Source organism: Tachyglossus aculeatus, chromosome 4 (genome assembly GCF_015852505.1).
Source record: "Tachyglossus aculeatus isolate mTacAcu1 chromosome 4, mTacAcu1.pri, whole genome shotgun sequence".
Classification (NCBI taxonomy): Eukaryota; Metazoa; Chordata; class Mammalia; order Monotremata; family Tachyglossidae; genus Tachyglossus; species Tachyglossus aculeatus.
The window spans coordinates 57,521,101-57,541,325 of record NC_052069.1 but is presented as its reverse complement, the minus strand read 5'-3'; positions in this window follow the sequence as shown (position 1 = coordinate 57,541,325).

The following is a 20,225-nucleotide window of genomic DNA, read 5'->3' as shown; positions in this document are numbered from 1 at the left end:
CCTGAATGGGGGGGGGGAAGGGAAGAAGCATTTCTAGGCCCTGAGTACAGTTCATTGAACCCAGTGGGTGCTCAGTAAATACTCTTAATACTATATTACTGCGTCTCTGGATTCTGCTCCTTCTCATGGTCAGTACTTGGATTATCTAAGCTAGCTGTAGTCCCAATTAGTTCTGCAAACCATCTTTCCACTGAATGTGGATGAATGTATGTGCAAGGTCATAGGAATGCTTTCTTCTCCTACCATTACAATTTTGCCTTAGGAAAACAGTGAGAATTACAGACATCAGTATTCCATGGTCCTTGTTCTCATAAAACGTACAGCTGCTGACTATATAATCAAGTCTCATAGACAAATTTGAACACTTAAGATAATTATTTTTTATGTAACACTGTTTTCTTAGTGATGTCCCACTACTCTTTTGTTTAGTAAAGAATATCAAAAATTCTTGCAAAAAGAATTTGCTAAAATGTACAATTCCAATTCTTTTCAAAATAACGCTTTCAATAATAGGAAAAATATTCTAGTGTGGTTTTAATCCTTTCTCCATTAAAATTTAGGATTTGGGTAAGAACAAACATTCCCTGAGTTTCGTGAGTCAGCTTGATATGTTCAGATGTCTTTATTCATTTCCCACAGAAATACCATGTCTGGTAATGTGAATTTAAATGCATCAGTATAAGTTGTGATCCAAATTTTAAGTAAATTTGCTGGGCTGAAAGTATCTTAAAGAAAGTATCTGAAGCCCAAGGCTGTGTTCCTTTGCTGTGATCCCCTAGTCTGTAAATTCATTGCGGGCAGGGAACATTTCTACCAAGTCTGTTATATTGTACTCTCCCAAGTGCTGAGTATAGTGCTCTGCACCCAGTAAGCACTCAATAAATGCCGTTGATTGATGGATAAATTGATTCGCTGACTTCCTTTCCATTCAAAGACATTTTTAAAAGATGGTCATTTTCTAATCCAAATAGCAGATTTCTCTGTTTATATCTGTCTTCTCTATATTTTGGATAAAATGTCTAGCATAAATTGACAGAAATTGACTAGGTCTAAATGGAAAGTGCTCAGGAATCTAGGCTCAAAAAGTATGATGGGAGAAACCTAAATCATGAGGTTGAATTATGTGATCTGCACATAACACAAACCAGATATGTATTATTATTATTTATAATGGCATTTATTAAGCACTTACTATGTGCAAAGCACTGTTCTAAGCACTGGAGAGGTTACAAGGTGATCAGGTTGTCCCACGGGGGGCTCACAGTCTTAGCCTCCACTTTAAAGATGAGGGAACAGAGGCACAGAGAACTTAAATGACTTGCCCAAGGTCACACAGCTGACAATTGGTGGAGCCGGGATTTGAACCCGTGACCTCTGACTCCAAAGCCCGTGCTCTTTCCACTGAGCCACACTGCTTCTCTAGATGTTTCATCTATGTGGTTTCAAAGTTTCCCATTTATATACAAATCTATATTTTTAGCAATAAAATGATATGCAATTTTACCAGTTCGATGTTCCTTGAGTTGGGCAGGCTTCAGAAGCCACAAATGGTGATGGGATGTTATGTTGCTATTGAAGTATGTATTGCTGAATTAAATATTCTGTTTATAATCAGTCCAATCAACGATATCATAAGTAAAAATTCCCAATAATATGTATTAGTACAATTTTAAGAGTTACCAAGGTGGAAACTAGCCTCCAGTCTCTCACTTACACTCAGTTAAGGCATGACAAGTGTTCTATTATGGTCCCATGCAGTCAGTATCAGAACAGGTGAGTAATCCAGTGCAAATTTTTTCTTAATCTGAACTTCTGAAAGAATGGAATCATATTCATTCAATCATATCATATGTTACAGTAGAACTAGATGCATCACTGACAGTAGCCTCCTGTGCTTTCTGTGTGTGCAGGATGCCGTAGTAAGCCTGTGGGTCCTCACCTCCCCCCAACCACTGCATTACAAATTCTACGTTACAAACTCTATATGTCAGTTATGCTGCTTCCCCAGGAACAAGCACTGGCTCCCCTGCCCACCATCAAGGAGACCCCATCCTGTCCTGCCTTCCACTAAGTGATGAGGAAGAGGACAACAGCTCATGAGCATGAGCATGTGACCTCATATAACCGATTATGTCATATGTCTTTTTATGTCTTATAACCTAAATGTCTTTGAATATGCTATTGATGTCTGTCCACTTGTTTTGTTTCCTTTTGTTGTCTGTCTCCCCCCTTCTAGACTGTGAGCCCGTTGGGTAGGGATTGTCTCTATTTGTTGCCGAATTGTACTTTCCAAGTGCTTAGTACAGTGCTCTGCACAGAGTAAGTGCTCAGTATAGACAATTAAATGAATGGATGAATGAATAACCCCAGGAAAGCAAGTGGCTGCAGTAGCCACAGCAATGGCTTCTGAGTCACAAGGAATCTAAAATTCTGTCCCTCTAGCCATAGCTCCCTACTGACCTTTGTTTTTATTTTGTGCATTGAATATTTATTTGTTATGTTTATTTTGGGAAGTACAGCGTGGCTCAGTGGAAAGAGCCCGGGCTTTGGAGTCAGAGGTCAGGGGTTCAAATCCCGGCTCTGCCACTTGTCAGCTGTGTGACTTTGAGCAAGTCACTTAAAGCGCTTAGAACAGCGCTTAGAACAGTTCCCAGCGCTTAGAACAGTTCTTTGCACATAGTAAGTGCTTTATAAATGCCATTATTATTATTATTATTACTTAACTTCTCTGTGCCTCAGTTCCCTCATCTGTAAAATGGGGATTAAGATTGTGAGCCCCACGTGGGACAACCTTGATTAACTTGTATACCCCCAGTGCTTAGAACAGTGCTTGGCACATAATAAGTGCTTAACAAATGCCATCATTATTATTATTATTATAAATTGACTAATATACCACAGCTATGAGAAAGAAAACATGTATAAGTGACATACATGAGTTAATAAATGGGCCACATAATCTTGCATAATATTTTTCATCCTCTGCTAAACAGACTGTAAACTCCTGAGAGCAGGGATTGTGCTTATTGCATTCTCAAGTGCTAGTACAGTGTTATGTTCTGCACAAAGTAAACACTCAACTACCACTGATTGATTGAGGTTTCTAGTGTCACATTGACACCCACATAATTATTTTTTTTCTAAATTGACTTCAAATTCTGCACCCATTTCTCATTTTGAAAAATTTAACATATGCATAAAGATATTTCAGTTACCAGTAGGGTTGGTCAGTACAGGTTTGTACCAAGGAGTCTGCAGGGAACAAAGGTAGAGGTATGAAGTCCCTCAAAGCTGCTAAGCCTTTTTGACCACATGGAAGATGAATTACTAAGCATGCACAAATGCACCTAATGTGAATTTCAAAGTTCCCAAGGCTCCAACTTCTAAAAGCAAGATAAATTCCATATAGATTTACGGGGACAGTTGAGAAGCAAAAGACTGGAGTGAGCCCTATGAGAAATAGAGATGGGATCCTGGAACTGTGGGCCTGATCCCTTATTAGGCCTAGACTCCAATGGAGGTAGAGGGGTTGAACCCATGATCCTGCAACAGGCTGTGGCCCCTGTCACTGGTGATCATAATGATTATAATTATGGTATTTCTTAAGTGTTTATTATGATGTACCAGACACTGTACTAAACACTGGGATAGATTCAAGATAATCAGGACACCATCCATGTCTCACACAGGGCTCACAGTCTTAATCTCCATTTTACAGATCAATCAATCAATCAATCAATCAATTGTATTTATTGAGCACTTACTGTGTGCAGAGCACTGTACTAAGCACTAGGGAAGTACAAGTTGTCAACTTATAGAGACGGTCCCTACCCAACAGTGGGCTCACAGTCTAGAAGGGGGAGACAGAGAACAAAACAAAACGTATTAACAAAATAAAATAAATAGAATATGTACAAGTAAAATAGAGTAATAAGTATGTACAAATGTATATACATATATACAGGTGCTGTGGGGAAGGGAAGGAGGTAAGGCGGAGGGATGGAGAGGGGGAGGAGGGAGAGAGGAAGGAGGGGGCTCAGTCTGGGAAGGTCTCCTGGAGGAGGTGAGCTCTCAGTAGGGCCTTGATGGGAGGAAGAGAGCTAGTTGGCGGATGTGGGGAGGGAGGGCATTCCAGGCCATGGGGATGACGTGGGCCGGGGGTCGACTGCGGGACAGGCGAGAACGAGGCACGGTGAGGAGATTGGTGGCAGAGGAGCGGAGGGTGCGGGATGGGCTGTAGAAGGAGAGAAGGGAGGTGAGGTAGGAGGGGGTGAGGTGATGGACAGCCTTGAAGCCCAGGGTGAGGAGTTTCTGCTTGATGCGCAGGTTGATTGGTAGCCACTGGAGATTTTTGAGGAGGGGAGTAACATGCCCAGAACATTTCTGGACAAAGACAATCTGGGCAGCGGCGTAAAGTATGGATTGAAGTGGGGAGAGACAAGAGGATGGGAGATCGGAGAGGAGGCTGATACAGTAGTCCAGACGGGATAGGATGAGAGCTTGAATGAGCAGGGTAACGGTTTGGTTGGAGAGGAAAGGGCGGATCTTCGCAATAATGCGGAGCTGAGACCGGCAGGTTTTGGTGACAGCTTGGATGTGAGGGGTGAACGAGAGAGCGGGGTCGAGAATGACACCAAGGTTGCGGGCTTGTGAGACGGGAAGGATGGTAGTGTAACTGAGACACAGATAAGTTCAGTGACCTGCCCAAAGGCACAAAGCAGATATATGGTGGACTTGGGATTAAAACTCAGGTCCTCTGACTCCAAGGCCCGTGCTTTTTCCATTAGGCCCTGTTGCTTCTCATAATCATTACATTATGTTTATTATAATCCCAGAGCATCATCTGGGATGGTGGGAATGTATAGTGGGGACCTCAGCTTCTCCAGCTATTTCCTTCTTTACTGAGTAACATTCTGTACTGTTTGGATCTCAAATCAATCAGTCACCTTTATTGAGTACATACTGTGTGCAGAGCGCTGTACTAAGCGCTTGGGAGAGTACAGTGTAAAGGAGTTAATTGATACATTTCCTGCCCAAAACAAAAGCAATTAGTTATTCTCTAAAGGACTCTAAAGTAGTATAATAATAATAATAATGATGGCATTTCTTAAGCGCTTACTATGTGCAAAGCATTGCTCTAAACACTGGGTATGTTACAAGGTGATCAGGTTGTCCCACAGGGGCTCACAGTCTTATCCCCATTTTTCAGATGAGGTAACTGAGGCACAGAGAAGTTAAGTGACTTGCCCAAAGTCACACAGCTGACAATTGCAAGAGCAGGGATTTGAACCCATGACCTCTGACTCCAAAGCCCGTGCTCTTTTCACTGAGCTACACTGCTTTATTCTTATACTCTCTTAAAAGGTTACACTATATATATATATATATATATATATATATATATATATATATACATATTGGTATATAGATATATTCCTATGTATGCATACTGTATTATTATTCAACTCATACTAAAAATCATTAGCCTAAGAGAACAAAAGAAGTAAATCAAGTTTATTAAAGACAGGAACTGATTGAAATAATGACCATAAGGAACAATTATTTCAAATCTTTAAACTCAGTGTAATTTAAAGTAGAACAGTACTGAGATGATAATATAACTTCCATGAATCCTTTCTATGGCTCTCAGGTTCCAGATTGCAAGATTACTTCCTGATTGTAAGATTGATCACAGAACTCTCCTCCCTCCCCACGCCCTAATCGATATGATCTCTCACACACCTTGATAATCAGAAGTTTTCCCAGGGTTTACTCCTGTGAATGTCTTTTAGGTGAGAAAGGAAAGGCTTTACAAAAAATATCATTCAGAATGGATTCTGGACCTGCTCAGTACAGGAGACGATGACTTCCGAGCATACCCAGAAAAGAGGAAAATAGAAATGGCACTGCTGTGAACAAGCAGTCCTAGAAAGAAGTACTTATTCAAAGATCAGTTTGCAGTTCAATTTAACTTCTGGTAATACAGTGCTAAGTACAAATTAATCTCATAGGGAGGAAAAAATTATTTTCCCCAAAGAGGTGGACTACATAGAGAGAAGCAGTGTGGCCTAATGCAAAAAGCACAGGCTAGGGAGTCAGAGGTCGTGGGTTCTAATCCCAGCTCCGCCACTTGTAAGATGTCAAACTTTGGGCAAGTCACTTCACTTCTCTGTGCCTCAGTTACCTCATCTGTAAAATGGGGATTAAGTCTGTGAGCCTCACATGGGACAACCTGATCATCTTGTATCTTTCCCAGTGCTCAGAAAAGTGCTTGGTACATAGTAAGCTCTTAACAATTGCCATCATTATTATTTTATTATTTCATTTTCTTCATTTTAAAAGACATCTGGAGAATTTTAAAATATTTTTGAATATCTAGGGTTTTATGGCAAATTTCTAAAACCTTTACCTAATACTACTGATGAATTTTAATTTTTTCCTTTCGTTCATCTTGTCTGAAAATACCCTTCTCTTTTAGTGGCTGCAAAACAGACACAGGAAGTGCATCTTAATGACATGGCTCCAAATGCTATAATGTTAGGCTCTTAAACTTAAATTATTGTGTTTTTTCAGTAGCCACCAGTCAGTCTTGGAGTGCCGCATTCACACATGGTGAACCACAACTGTAGAGCCCGGTAATGTTTGTTTTGACTTTGTAAAATAAATATCAAAGTGCTATAATGACTCAATTGCTGGGTTTGGCCCCACCTGACTCAATTATGCTAGCAGTGTAGGTAAATGGACGGTCAAACACAATCAGCCTTCTGAAAATAGACTGTGGTATATAAAATGTGAAAGAATTACTGGCTGTAAATCAGTCTGGACTGAATATATCATAAACATGAGTGGAATGGACTGGGGGAACTCCTTTGTTAACTGCATAACAGGATCTTTGTTTGAAAATTGGCCTCTGAATTTAGTTCCAGGAGTAGATTATCTTCAGATAAATGCACTGTGTCTGCCTCTCCCCATTCCAGTCCATACTTTCCTCTGCTGCCTGGATCATTTTTCTAAAATGTTCAGTCCACGTCTCACCAATCCTCAAGAACATCCAGTGGTTACCCCACTCATTCCCGTGTCAAATAATGTCAAATAAAAACTCCTTACCATCAACTTTAAAGCACTCAATCAATTTGCCCTCTCCTATTTTACCTTACTCATTTCCCAGCCCAGCCAACACACTTGACTCCTCTAATGCCTACCTACCTGCTGCATCTCACTGATGCATCTGATATATCTGATGTACTCATTGATATATCTGTGATTCTATTTATTTATATTGATGCCTGTTTGCTCAGTTTGATGTCTGTCTTCCCCCTTCTGGACTGTAAACCCAGTGTGGGCAGGGTTTGTCTCTATTGCTGAATTGTACTTTCCAAACGCTTAATGTAGTACTCTGCGCACAGTAAGCCCTCAATAAATATGGTTGAATGAATCTCATCTTGTTTAGCTCATTGCTGACCCTTGACCACATCCTCCCTCTGGCCTGGAATTCCCTCTTCCTTCATATGCATCAGACCACTACTCGCCCACCTTCAAAGACCTATTAAAATCACATTAATGTCCAAGAACCCCTCCCTGACTCTGTCTTCTTTTCCCCCATTTCCTCTCCTTTCTGCATCACCTAAACACTTTCATCTGATAAGCACTTGATGTACCACCCTATTTTCAGTCCCAAGACACTTTTGTACATATCCATAATTTATTTTAATGTCTGTCTCTCCCTCTAGACTTTAAGGTCCTTGTGAGCAGGGAACCCATCTATTAACTGTTGTATTGTACTCTCCCAAATATTTAGTATGGTACTAAGCACTTAGTACAGTGCTCTACACACAGTAAGCACTCAATAAATATGATTCAATGAAATATGACCGAATGAATGCATGAGTTCAATAAATGCCATTGATTGATCTACGCTGCTGTTTCCTTTCATGCAGGCACTGTTTTACGAAGGAAAAAGCAGTCTGATGAACCTAGGTCACTGTACTACCTGGCCATGTGCAGCCCCAAGTTTTACACCTTTCATGATCTAGAATAATCATATAGGAATTGCCCAGATTGTGAATTTCCTTAGTCAAAAGTACATTTTTATCAATAAATGAGTTTCATATAAAGCTTCCTGTTCCCAAACCTGAGAACTGCTTTCGAAAGAACAGTGTTAGGGTAGACCATGAGGACACAGTCTATAGTATAATAATGGGTAAAGGGGAGGCTTTGTCCAATGGTATTAGGTCTGACATTGGAAAAAACTATGGTATTTCATTATTACTATTCTAAAACAGCCCTGCTGTTGATTCACTCTTGCTCTGGGAATCAGGACACCTAGTTCCAGTCCCAAGTTCTGCCTGATATAATTATGCCATCTGTAGAAAAACATTCTGACCAAGGAAGTGCTGTGGGCATTCTGTGAGGTGAAGAAGCCTAGATGAAAACCTGAAAAGCAGCTATCTAATCAATCAATCAATCATATTATTTGAATGTTTATTGTGTGCAGAGCATCGAACTAAGCACTTGGGAGGAGGAACAACAGCAACATAATAATAATAATAGTATTTGTTAAGCGCTTACTATGAGCCAAACACCATTCTAAGCACTAGGGTAGATGCAAGGTAATCAGGTTATCCCACTTGAAGCTCACAGTCTTAATCCCCATTTTACAGATGAGGTAACTGAGGCACAGAGAAGTTAAGTGACTTGCCCAAAGTCACACAGCTGACAAGTGACGGAGCTGGGATTAGAACCCATGACCTCTGACTCCCAAGTCTATGCTCTTTCCACTAAGCCACACTGCTTCTAAAGTCTACTAATAGAATTGAATAATCTACTACTACTACTACTAATAATAATAATAATCTACTAATACAATTGAACAATAGAGTTGCTAGATACGTTCCCTGCCCACAGTGAGCCTACAAGCCAAGAAGGGGTGCAGATATTAATATAAATAAAAAACTTATGGATATGTACATAAATACATATGTAAATATGTAAAACATTTAATACATAATGCATATATGTAATACAATACATACATAATACGATACATAATACAAATACATAAATACAAATGGGGAAGCAGCGTTGCTCAGTGGAAAGAGCCCTGGATTAAGACTGTGAGCCCCATGTGGGACAACCTGATCACCTTGTAACCTCCCCAGCACTTAAAACAGTGCTTTGCACATAGTAAGCGCTTAACAAATACCATTATTATTATTATTATTATTATTACTATTATTATTATTATTATTTAATACTGTGGGGCTGAGGAAGGGGTGAATTAAAGGCATAAATGCAAGGCAAGGTTCATTCACAAGCTAATGTGAATGGTAAAAACCACAGCAATGATTGAGGTTGTGGTCACTTCCTCTATAAATTGTTCCTGTAGCTTTGTGTGTACTTCACAATGTACTGTGGACCCCTTCCTACCTGTTCCTGAAACAACAGAAATATGACTGGAAAGAATGAGCGAGTATAAAGGGCAGTGCACTAATACTAGAGTCAGGGCCTCCCTGCAGGCTTTTGTTCCTGAAATACCGAAATGGAGGCCCTCCCATTTTTCCCTAAGGGAGGTCCCATCATTTTCTTACAGCAGAGAGGAATTAGGATTTTAAATTCTCAACTGTAGTCCAATTACTTGCACTACAATTTATTAGTCTTTAAGGAATAAAATGACACACTAAAATATTAATGCTGTTTGTACAAATTTCAGTTTTCCTTTCTCCCAAGCATTTTGGCCACTACAATCAGATTTATCCTTTTAATATCATCTCAGATTAGTAAAGGTAATCTCACATCACCGCCTGCTTTAAATTCATTTCACTCTTGATTAAGCTATGTCACTTTAAAAGCACCATCAAAAGTTACTATTTTTTAAATTAAAATGCGAGAAAGGAGAAAGAATAATTATAATTATGTGGTATTTGTTAAGCACTTAGTATGTGTCAGTCACTACATCAAGCACTGGAATAGATATAAGATTCATTCACTCATTCATTCATTCAATCATATTTATTGAGCACTTACTGTATGCAGAGCACTGTACTAAGTGCTTGGGAAGTACAAGTTGGCAACATATAGAGACCGTCCCTATTCAACAACGGGCTCACAGTCTAGAAGAGGGAGACAGACAACAAAACAAAGCATATGGACAGGTGTCAAGTCATCAGAATAGATAAAGCTAGATGCACATCATTAACAAAATAAAAAGAATAGTAAATATGTACAAGTAAAATAAATAGAGTAATAAATCTGTACAAACATATATACAGGTGCTGTGGGGAGGGAAAGGAGGTAGGGCTGGGGGGATGGAGAGGAGGAGAGGAAAAAGGGGGCTCAGTCCAGGAAGGTCTCCTGGAGGAGGTGAGCTCTCAGTAGTGCTTTGAAGGGAGGAAGAGAGCTAGCTTGGCAGATGTATGGAAGGAGGGCATTCCAGGCCAGAGGGAGGATGTGGGCCGGGGGTTGAAGGCGGGACAGGCAAGAATGAGGTGCAGTGAGGAGGTTAGCGGCAGAGGAGCGGAGGGTGTGGGCTGGGCCGTAGAAGGAGAGAAGGGAGGTGAGGTAGGAGGGAGCGAGGTGATGGACAACCTTGAAGCCCAGGGTGTGGAGTTTTTGCTTGATGCGTAGGTTGACTGGCAGCCACTGGAGATTTTTGAGGAAGGGAGTAACATGCCCAGAACATTTCTGCACAAAGATGATCCGGGCAGCAGCGTTGAAGTATAGACTGAAGTGGGGAGAGACAGGAGGATGGGAGATCAAAGAGGAGGCTGATACAGTAATCCAGTCAGGATAGATGAGAGATTGAACAAGCAAGGTAGCAGTTTGGATGGAGAGGAAAGGGCGGATCTTGGCGATGTTGCGGAGGTGAGACCAGCAGATTTTGGTGATGGATTGGATGTGAGGGGTGAACGAGAGAGTGGAATCGAGGATAAGATGATCAGGTCAGACACAGTCTCTGCCCACTTGGGGATCACAGTGTAAGAGGAATGGAAGAACTTGCTTTTTTACCTCATTTTACAAACTTGGAAAGTGAGGCAGAGATATATTGTGACTTTCACACAGAGCACAAGCAGTAAAGCTGGGATTAGAACCAGGTCCTCTGACTGCCTGATCTGTGCAAATCATCATCATCATCAATATTTACTGAGCATTTACTATGTACAGAGCACTATACTAAACACTTGGGAGAGTTCAATATAACAGAGTTGGCAGACACATTACCTGCTCACATTGACTTTACAGCCTAAAGGGGCTACAGACATTAATATAAATAATTTATTATGCATCATTTGAGAACAAGTCTATAAGTGCTGTGGGGTTGAGGGTGAAGTGAATATCAAATGTCCAATGGTCTCAGATCCAAGGGCATAGGGAAGGCAGAAAGGAGAGGGAGCCAGGGAAAATAGGGCTAAATAGGGAAAGGCATCTTAAAAGAGGTGTGACCTTAGTTATACTTTGATGGTGGAGAGAGTGGGTCTGGTTTATATCAAGGGGAAGGGAGTTTCAGGTAGGTGGGAGGATTTGAGAAAGGGGTCAGTGAGTGGTAAGATAGACGAGATCGTGGCATAATATATTAGATCATGGCATTAGAAAAACAGCACGGCTCAGTGGAAAGAGCCCAGGCTTGGGAGCCAGAGGTCATGGGTTTTAATCCCAGCTCCGCCGCATGTCTGCTGTGTGACCTTGGGCAAGTCACTTAACTTCTCTGAGCCTCAGTTCCCTCATCTATAAAATGGGGATTAAGAGTGTGCGCCCCACGTGGGACAACGTGATGAACTTCTATTCCCCCCCCCCAGCACTTAGAACAGTGCTTTGCACACAGTAAGCGCTTAACAAATGCCATCATTATTATTATATTATTATTGGATGTCAGAGGTCATGGGTTTAAATCCCAGCTCCACAAATTGTCAGCTGTGTGACCTTGGGCATGTCACTTAACTTCTCTGGACCTCAGTGACCTCATCTGTAAAATGGGGATTAAGACTGTGAACCCCACGTGGGACAACCTGATCACCTGGTATCCTCCCCAGCGCTTAGAACAGTGCTTTGTGCATAGTAAGTGCTTAACAAATGCCATCATTATTTATTATTATTTATAATAAGTAAGCCGGCACAACAGGAATAAAGTATGCGGGCTGGGCTGTAGTAGGAAATCTGTGAGATAAGGTAGGAAGAGCATGCTGACTGAGTGCTTTAAAGCCAAAGGTAAGAGGTTTCTGTCTGATGCAGTGGTTCATGGATAACCATTGGAGGTTCTTGAGGAGTAGAAAAACAGACTCATTTTTGTTGAAAGTGAGTGAAGTATGAACTGGGGTGGGGAGAGATAGGTGGCAGGGAGGTCAGTGAGGAGGTAGGTGCAGTAATCAAAGCAGGATAAGATAAGTGCTTGGATAAGCATGGTAGTATGTGATTTGCTACTTCAACCCAGCCGGCACACTACACTCTTCTAATGTCAACCTACTCACTGTACCTCCATCGTGCCTTTCCCATCACTGACCCCTTGTCAATATCCTCCTTCTGATCTATAAATCTCCCCGCACCCCCAAATATGATAGATCTCCACTCTCCCCACCTTCAAAGCCTTAAAAAATCACATCTCCTCCAAGAATTCTTCCCCTACTAAGCTCTCATTTATCATACTTCCCTTCCCTTCTGCATTAAATATGCACTTGGATCTATACTCACTTAGCACTTGATATTCACCACACCTTCAGCCCCATAACACTTATGTACTTATCCATAGCTTATCTCAATGTCTGTCTATCCCTCTGAACTGTAAGCTCTTTGTGAGCCATGAACATTTTCTCAATAAATACAATTGATTGAATGATCTATTACTAGCATCGAACTGAGCCTAAAGGGTAAAATTTAGATTTCAGAGCATTCTGAAAGATGTAAAATGGTTAATTATTGTTCCATATGCAAAAAGATTGTATGCAGATTGTAAACTCCTGTAGAGAAGTGACCATTTCTCATACTTTTACTGTATTCCCCCAAGTGCCATGTTTGGAGTTTGAAGCACAGTAGGGGTAAATAGAGATGTTGATGGTGAATCTGTGATGCTAATCTCTTATCATTTTTTATAAAGAAAGTATAGCGAAAATAAATTTTAAGTAGGCAGTGGCAATTGATTTCCACCCATTTTTTCCTCAATTGTCTTGAACCAGGGGTGAGAGCTTTGTATTTTTGATTTCATGAAGGTAGTAATAATTATGGTATGTGTTAAGCATTTAATGTGTGCCAAGAACTGTTCTAAGCACTGAGGTAGATGCAAAATAATCAGGTTTGGACACCGATCCTGTCCCATGTGGGTGTCTCTGTCTTAATCCCCATTTTACAGATGAGATAACTGAAGCCCAGAGAAGTTGTGACTTGTTCATTCACTCATTCATTCAATCGTATTTATTGAGAGCTTACTGTGTGCAGAGCACTGTAATAAGTGCTTGGGAAGTACAAGTTGGCAACATATAGAGATGGTACCTACCCAACAACGGGCTCACAGTCTAGAAGGGGGAGACAGACAACAAAACAAAACATGTGAACAGGTCTCAAGTCATCAGAATAAATAGAAATAAAGCTAGATGCACATCATTTACAAAATAAATAGAATAGTAAATATGTACAAGTAAAATAGAGTAATAAATCTATATAAACATATAAGTAGGTGCTGTGGGGAGGAGAAGGAGGTAGGGCAGTGGGGATGGGGAGGAGAGGAAAAGGGGGGCTTAGTCTGGGAAGGCCTCCTGGAGGAGGTGAGCTCTCAGTAGGGCTTTGAAGGGAGGAAGAGAGCTAGCTTGGGGATTTGTGGAGGGAGGGCAATCCAGGACAGGGGGAGGACGTGGGCCGGGGGTCGACGGTGGGACAGGCGAGAACGAGGTACAGGGAGGATTAGGATTAACATTTTCTAATGCAAAAATGAATAAAACTATGAAATGGTAAGAAAATGAAGTCCTAAACCTGTATTTCTGAAAGAACAGTTAATCAATTTCTCATTCTTTCTTTATTTGAGGGATTTCTTAACCTTAAATCAAAGGTGTATTAGCAGAAAGAGAGGTTTAATTAAGGTCACCCATCAATTATGTGGAATTCAGAAAGCATACATGTGACTTATGAAAGCCCAAGAACAACTGAGAGAATAAAACATTCAAGGAATAACTGAGAGAATAAAGTCTCTTATATGGTCCAATAAATAGCCGTGGAAATTTGAAATTGAGATGCTGTACTATTCCTTCAGTCTTAGTCCTAAAATTGAGTGACGAGAGTACCCAAGAACTGAGAAGGGAAGAAAGTGAAATGATAGGGGTTTTAAGGTTCCCAAGTGGGTTTTGTTCATTTTTACATTGTATAGATCGTCTAAGTGATTTTTGTCTGTTGCGCTGAAGATACTTATTGTAAGAAATTGACATATGAAAGCAAAATATCTGATTTTATGTGATTACTGAACCTTTCAGGAATACATTGAGTAGAGGTGATCTTCAAGGATATATTTTTAAAGGCTTCTCCCAACTTCCATTTTCAGTGTAATTTATCATTCTTCCCAAACCTCAGTTTAGCCCTTTCACTTTCCATCAGAATTTTCTGAAGGATGATAACTAGCGAGGTAACTAGGCTTGGAAAGGGAAAATGGAAATCATTAGTGACATCCCAGAGGAACCAAAGAAAACATTACTCCAATTCATGGTAGATGGTAGATGGTAGATGTTCAGGTTTAAACACATTTTAATCTTTAGTTTCCATTTAAAGGTCAATGATCCAACCATTAAGTTTGATGCATGAACTGCTGCTTTCAAAGGGAAGATCTTCCCTGGGAAAGAAGGATTATGGTGATGAGTAATACCAGGACATCTGAAAGTTGTATCCCACTTGCCAGCTGGGGAAATGTGCAAAGCCCTAGCCCAGTTTCGGCAGGTCTTTAATAATAATAATAATAATAATAATAATAATAATAATAATGGCATTTATTAAGCGCTTACTATGTGCAAAGCACTGTTCTAAGTGCTGGGGGGATACAAGGTCATGAGGTTGTCCCACGTGGGGCTCACAGTCTTCATTCCCATTTTACAGATGAGGGAACTGAGGCACAGAGAAGTTAAGTGACTTGCCCAAAGTCACACAGCTGACAAGTGGCAGAGCCGGGATTTGAACCCATGACCTCTGACTCCAAAGCCCGGGCTCTTTTCCACTGAGCCACGCTGCTTTAATGGGATCCCATCCCACAAGATCCTGAACTCCCACGACTGTTCTGAAGGTGTGAAATCAGACAAGACTGAGATAGGAGACTGGCTCCAGTATGGACCCATTCCAAACAGTTTATTCCAAACCGGTGGTAGTCCTAGGGAGTTGCACAATTCCAATTTACTATGGAAGATCTTGAGGTCTTTATCAGCTCCTTCCATCCACAATCAGATTGGAAAACCTCAGAGCCTCCATTTTGAGAGCTGGCCTAGACAGTTTCTCAGAAGATGATAATAATAAGAATAATAACAATAATGGTATTTGTTAAGCGCTTACTATGTGCCAAATGCTGTTCTAAGCACTGGGATAGATAAGATAAGTTTGTTGGACATAGTCCCACAGGGAGCTCACTGTCTTAATTTCCATTTTACAGATGAGGGAACTGGGACCCAGAGAAGTTAAGTGACCTGTCCAAGGTCACACAGCAGATATGTAGGATTATTGCACTCAAGGATAATTTTATATTTATTTTGCTATTATTTGTGACTTTCTAAATAAGGTTGTTCTGGTAAGAATTCTGGTGTTGACAGTATATTCTCAGACATTTCCTGATTAATTTATAATGCACTACTCACATAACAGTCGTGATTAAAATAACTTTTGCATTTTCTTTACATTCTTGATACTTGTGTACTTATTTTTATGCATTCATATACTAAATTATTTATTAAACAACTTCTTCCTGAAGTACCTATGGTACTTCCCATTGATCCTGGTTCTTCCTTTTGCTCCCACTATTTGTAAATAATTTTTGTGTGCCTCCTCCATTGGTTTGTCAAGTCCTTGAGGGCAAAGGATGTGTTCCTTATTTCTGGGCATGTCACAACCATTTAGAATTGTGCTTTGCACAGAGGCAGTGGACAATGAATATCCTAGATTGTTGATCAATCTATTGATAGGTAGTAAGAGAAAAGTGTTGTCATATCACTAATGAAAAGGACATTTGTACTGCTTAGGAACAAATCATTCAGTTATATTAATTAAGTTTTTACTGTGCACCTAGTAGTATATTAAGTGCTTGGGAGAATAAAGTACAACAGAGCTGGTAGATATGTTCCCTCCCCACAAAGAGCTTACAGTCAGTCAAGAGGGGCAGATCATAAGCTACTTAGCTCTCCACCATAACCTCATTTGGTGAATCAACACCTTTTCCATGCATGACCAAGATATAATTTTCTAATGGGACCTTGTCACTCTTCCTTATTCCAGAATTCATGGGCTTAACTCTCATCAGTTAGGGGTGGGCTTTTCACATGGGTTGCCACATTCTTGTGCCACTGTCAGCAACCTAAATCATTTAGCATCTAAGAATATGACTTTAGAGTTCAGCCACAATCTCAAGCTTCCATTTAACACAATGACTTGATCAATCAATCAGTTAGTCAATGGTATTTATTTAATGCTTATTATTATTTTTATGGAATTGGTTAAGTGCTTACTATCTGCCAGGCACAGTACTAAGTGCTGGGGTAGATATAAAATGATTGGGCTGGACTCAATCCCTGTCCCACATAGGGCTCTTAATCCCTATTTAATCTTAATAAAGATTATTCTTCATCAACATTTTACAATAAATCAATCACATTTATTGAGCACTCACTGTGTTCAGATAACTATACTAATCACTTAGGAGAGTACAATATAGCAAGCACATTCCCTGACCGCAGTGAGCTTAAAGTCTAGAGAGGGATACAAATATTAATATGTGAATAAATTATGGATATGTACATAAGTGCTGGAAGGCTGAGGGGGGTGAATAAAGGAAACAAATCAGGATGATGCATAGGGGAATGGGAGGAAAGGAAAGGATGGCTTAGTCAGGGAAGGCCCCTTTGGAAGTAGGGAGAGAAATGGTCTGTCGGATATGAAGAAGGAGAGCAGTCCAGGCCAGAGCCAGGATGTGGTGAGATGTCAGTGGTGAGATAGACGAGATCAAGGTTCAGTGAGAAGGTTGCTATTAGAGGAGTGAAATTTGTGGGCTTGTTTGTAGTAGGAGAGTAATGAGGTGAGGTAGGAGGGGCAAGGTGATTAAGTGCTTTAATCTCAATGGTAAGCAATTTCCGTTTGATGCAGAGGTGGATGGACAACTACTGGAGTTTCTTGAGGAAAGGGGAGACATGGGCTGAGCAGTTTAATTGAAGAAGTGGCAGGAAGAGGGAAGGTCTTTAGAGGAGCAGGGAAGATTTTAGGGAGACAACAACTGGTAGTTTCAATATTCTCAATAAAGTAGGTAGTCTTACTCAATAAAGTAAGTAGTCTTCTAGACTGTGAACCCACTGTGGGCAGGGATTGTCTCTCTTTGTTGCTGAATTGTACTTTCCAAGCACTTAATACAGTGCTCTGCACACAGTAAGCACTCAATAAATATGACTGAATGAATTAAGAGCAAGAGATGAGAGGAGGCAGGGAGGACAGGGGGTTTGAGGAGGGAGTTAAATGACTGGAAAAACTGGAGAGAACAATAGGCATGAATGTCAATAAGGATGGATAAATTATTTTGCCAGGTAGAGGAGAGGGTGGAAGTAAAGCATACAAGGATGAATTTTAGGTGAATGTGATGAGCCTGATATTTAGATTTCTGTCAGTAGTGCTCTGTGGCTTGTGCACAGTAGTGAAGGAAGCAGACTGTGAAGGTGAGATCTACGGCTGTGGGTTAGTGGTACAAGATTGATGAAGGGCGAGGGGAAAAAGAGTGTGTGTGTGTGTGTGTGTGTGTGTGTGTGTGTGTGAGAGAGAGAGAGAGAGAGAGAGAGAGAGAGAATTTCCCCTTTTTTGGCAATTCTCATCAAAAGAAACAAAGATGACACTTGTGTAGTGTTCAAGTGTCTTTGTTCCATTTATGCACAAGATTCCTGTTAGACTTCTCCTACTAGTCCTTTACCTTTTTAAAGTTTTGCCCTACCATTGGTGTATATCTGAGTACATCAGAGATCTAGACTCTCCCCCAGTCAACCTCTCTATGTATTGGCTCATTGGCTCATTGGGTTGTGAAAATGATTACAACACAATCACGCTTTGATTTGCTTTTTCAGAGTTTGCTGAGGGGTGAAAATGGCCATTGAGTCTCTATCAGTCCCTTGCCACTTAAAGAGGGAAGAAATGCCAAGTGAGTGGCTCATTAGCAAGCTACTGCCGAGGTGATTGACAGGCTTCTGACAAAAAGAGATGGCAAAATTCTATTATCCTAGAAAGGAGGGGAATCCTCCATGGAGGCTTTTAGAAATGTTGGTTGCATTATTCCCTCCTTCTGGTCAAGCCTGAAGTCAAAGCCTGGGAGGGCTAGAGTGGAATAATAACAATGGTATTTGTTAAGCACTTACTATGTGCAAAGCACTGTTCGAAGCACTGGGGGGAGGATACAAAGTGATCAGGTTGTCCCACATGGGGCTCACAGTCTTAATCCCCATTTTACAGGTGAGGTAACTGAGGCCCAGAGAAGTTGTGACTTGCCCAAGGTCACCCAGCTGACAAGTGACGGAGCCAGGATTCGGACCCATGACCTCTGACTCCCAAGTCTGGGCTCTTTCCCTTGAGCCACGCTGCTTCTCTATACTTTCCCTTCCCCATCCTTTGGAACTCCATCATTCCTTGGAGGGGGTGGGGTGGGGAAGGAGCACTGCTGCTCCATCTGTAAGTGGGGGGACCAGCTGAGGGCTGACTGCAGGCCTGCCACTGCATCTCCTCTGCTTTCCCAAAAGGATGCACCAGGGCTAGCTTTGGTTAACCAACTAAGCACACTGCAGCCAGGGAGGCTAGCCAGACCTACCGCAGGCCTCCATGCAGATGGCAGCACACGGAACAAAATGATTCTTAATTTATAGATGACAAGCAATTACATTTATCAAAGACCTTAAATAGAGTAATTGAGGTGAACAACCCTGCTGATTAGGAAATGAGTGGCTGTAATAATAATGATGGCATTTGTTAAGTGCTTACTATGTGCAAAGCACTGTTCTAAGTGCTGGGGGGGATACAAGGTGATCAGGTTGTCCCACGAGGGGCTCACAGTCTTAATCCCCATTTTCCAGATGAGGTAACTGAGGCCCAGAGAAGTTAAGTGATTTGCCCAAAGTCACACAGCTGAAAAATGGCGGAGGCAGGATTAGAACCCATGACCTCTGGCTCCTAAGCCCGGGCTCTTTCCACTGAGCCATGCTGCTTCTGTCTACTTTGGTGCTACTTTAGCTGGTCAGATATACAAACGTTGAAGTGAGTGGTTTCCCTTTTAGACTGTGAGCCCACTGTTGGGTAGGGACTATCTCTATATGTTGCCAACTTGTACTTCCCAAACACTTAGTACAGTGCTCTGCACACAGTAAGTGCTCAATAAATACGATTGATGGATGATGGATGGTTTCCCTAATAGAGATTCCATCATAAATTCAGCCTTGAGACAGCACTGCTAAAGGCATGTAATCCTGTACCAAAAATGCCCAGGTTAATATATACAATACCTGGAGTATTTTTGGTAGCAGAGGAGGTTGTAATCTTTTTTAAATGTGCTTGATTTTAGTATTTTTGAGCTATTCCAAGTTTTCTACTTTACTACATGGCATCAGTGAATAATGAACAACAGTTCCCCATTTATTATGGTCATATTATCAGTCATAAACCCATGAATACCAGGTCAGAAAAACAGCCTCTGAGCAATATCCTTTAGAAAGATCTAAAAATAATTATTATAAGGAAATAGATACATGCCAAGATCCAAAGAGCTGTAAATGTGGACTATTCTCACAGATATTGACAGAGATGAGAGCTAATTTATTGCCAACTACTTTTTGCCAAAGATATTACAAAAATCAAATCAAATCTCTAACATATTCTTCTCCACAGATTCCAAATGAAACAATTGCAGTTCTCAAAGAACAAGGTGAAATGAGAAATTATACACTGAATAAAGGAGGTCAAATACCACGGGATTATTTTTGACTATGTACCAGATTTGTCCTATAAAGATCAAATATATGAAATAGATGTCAGAAGATGAATGG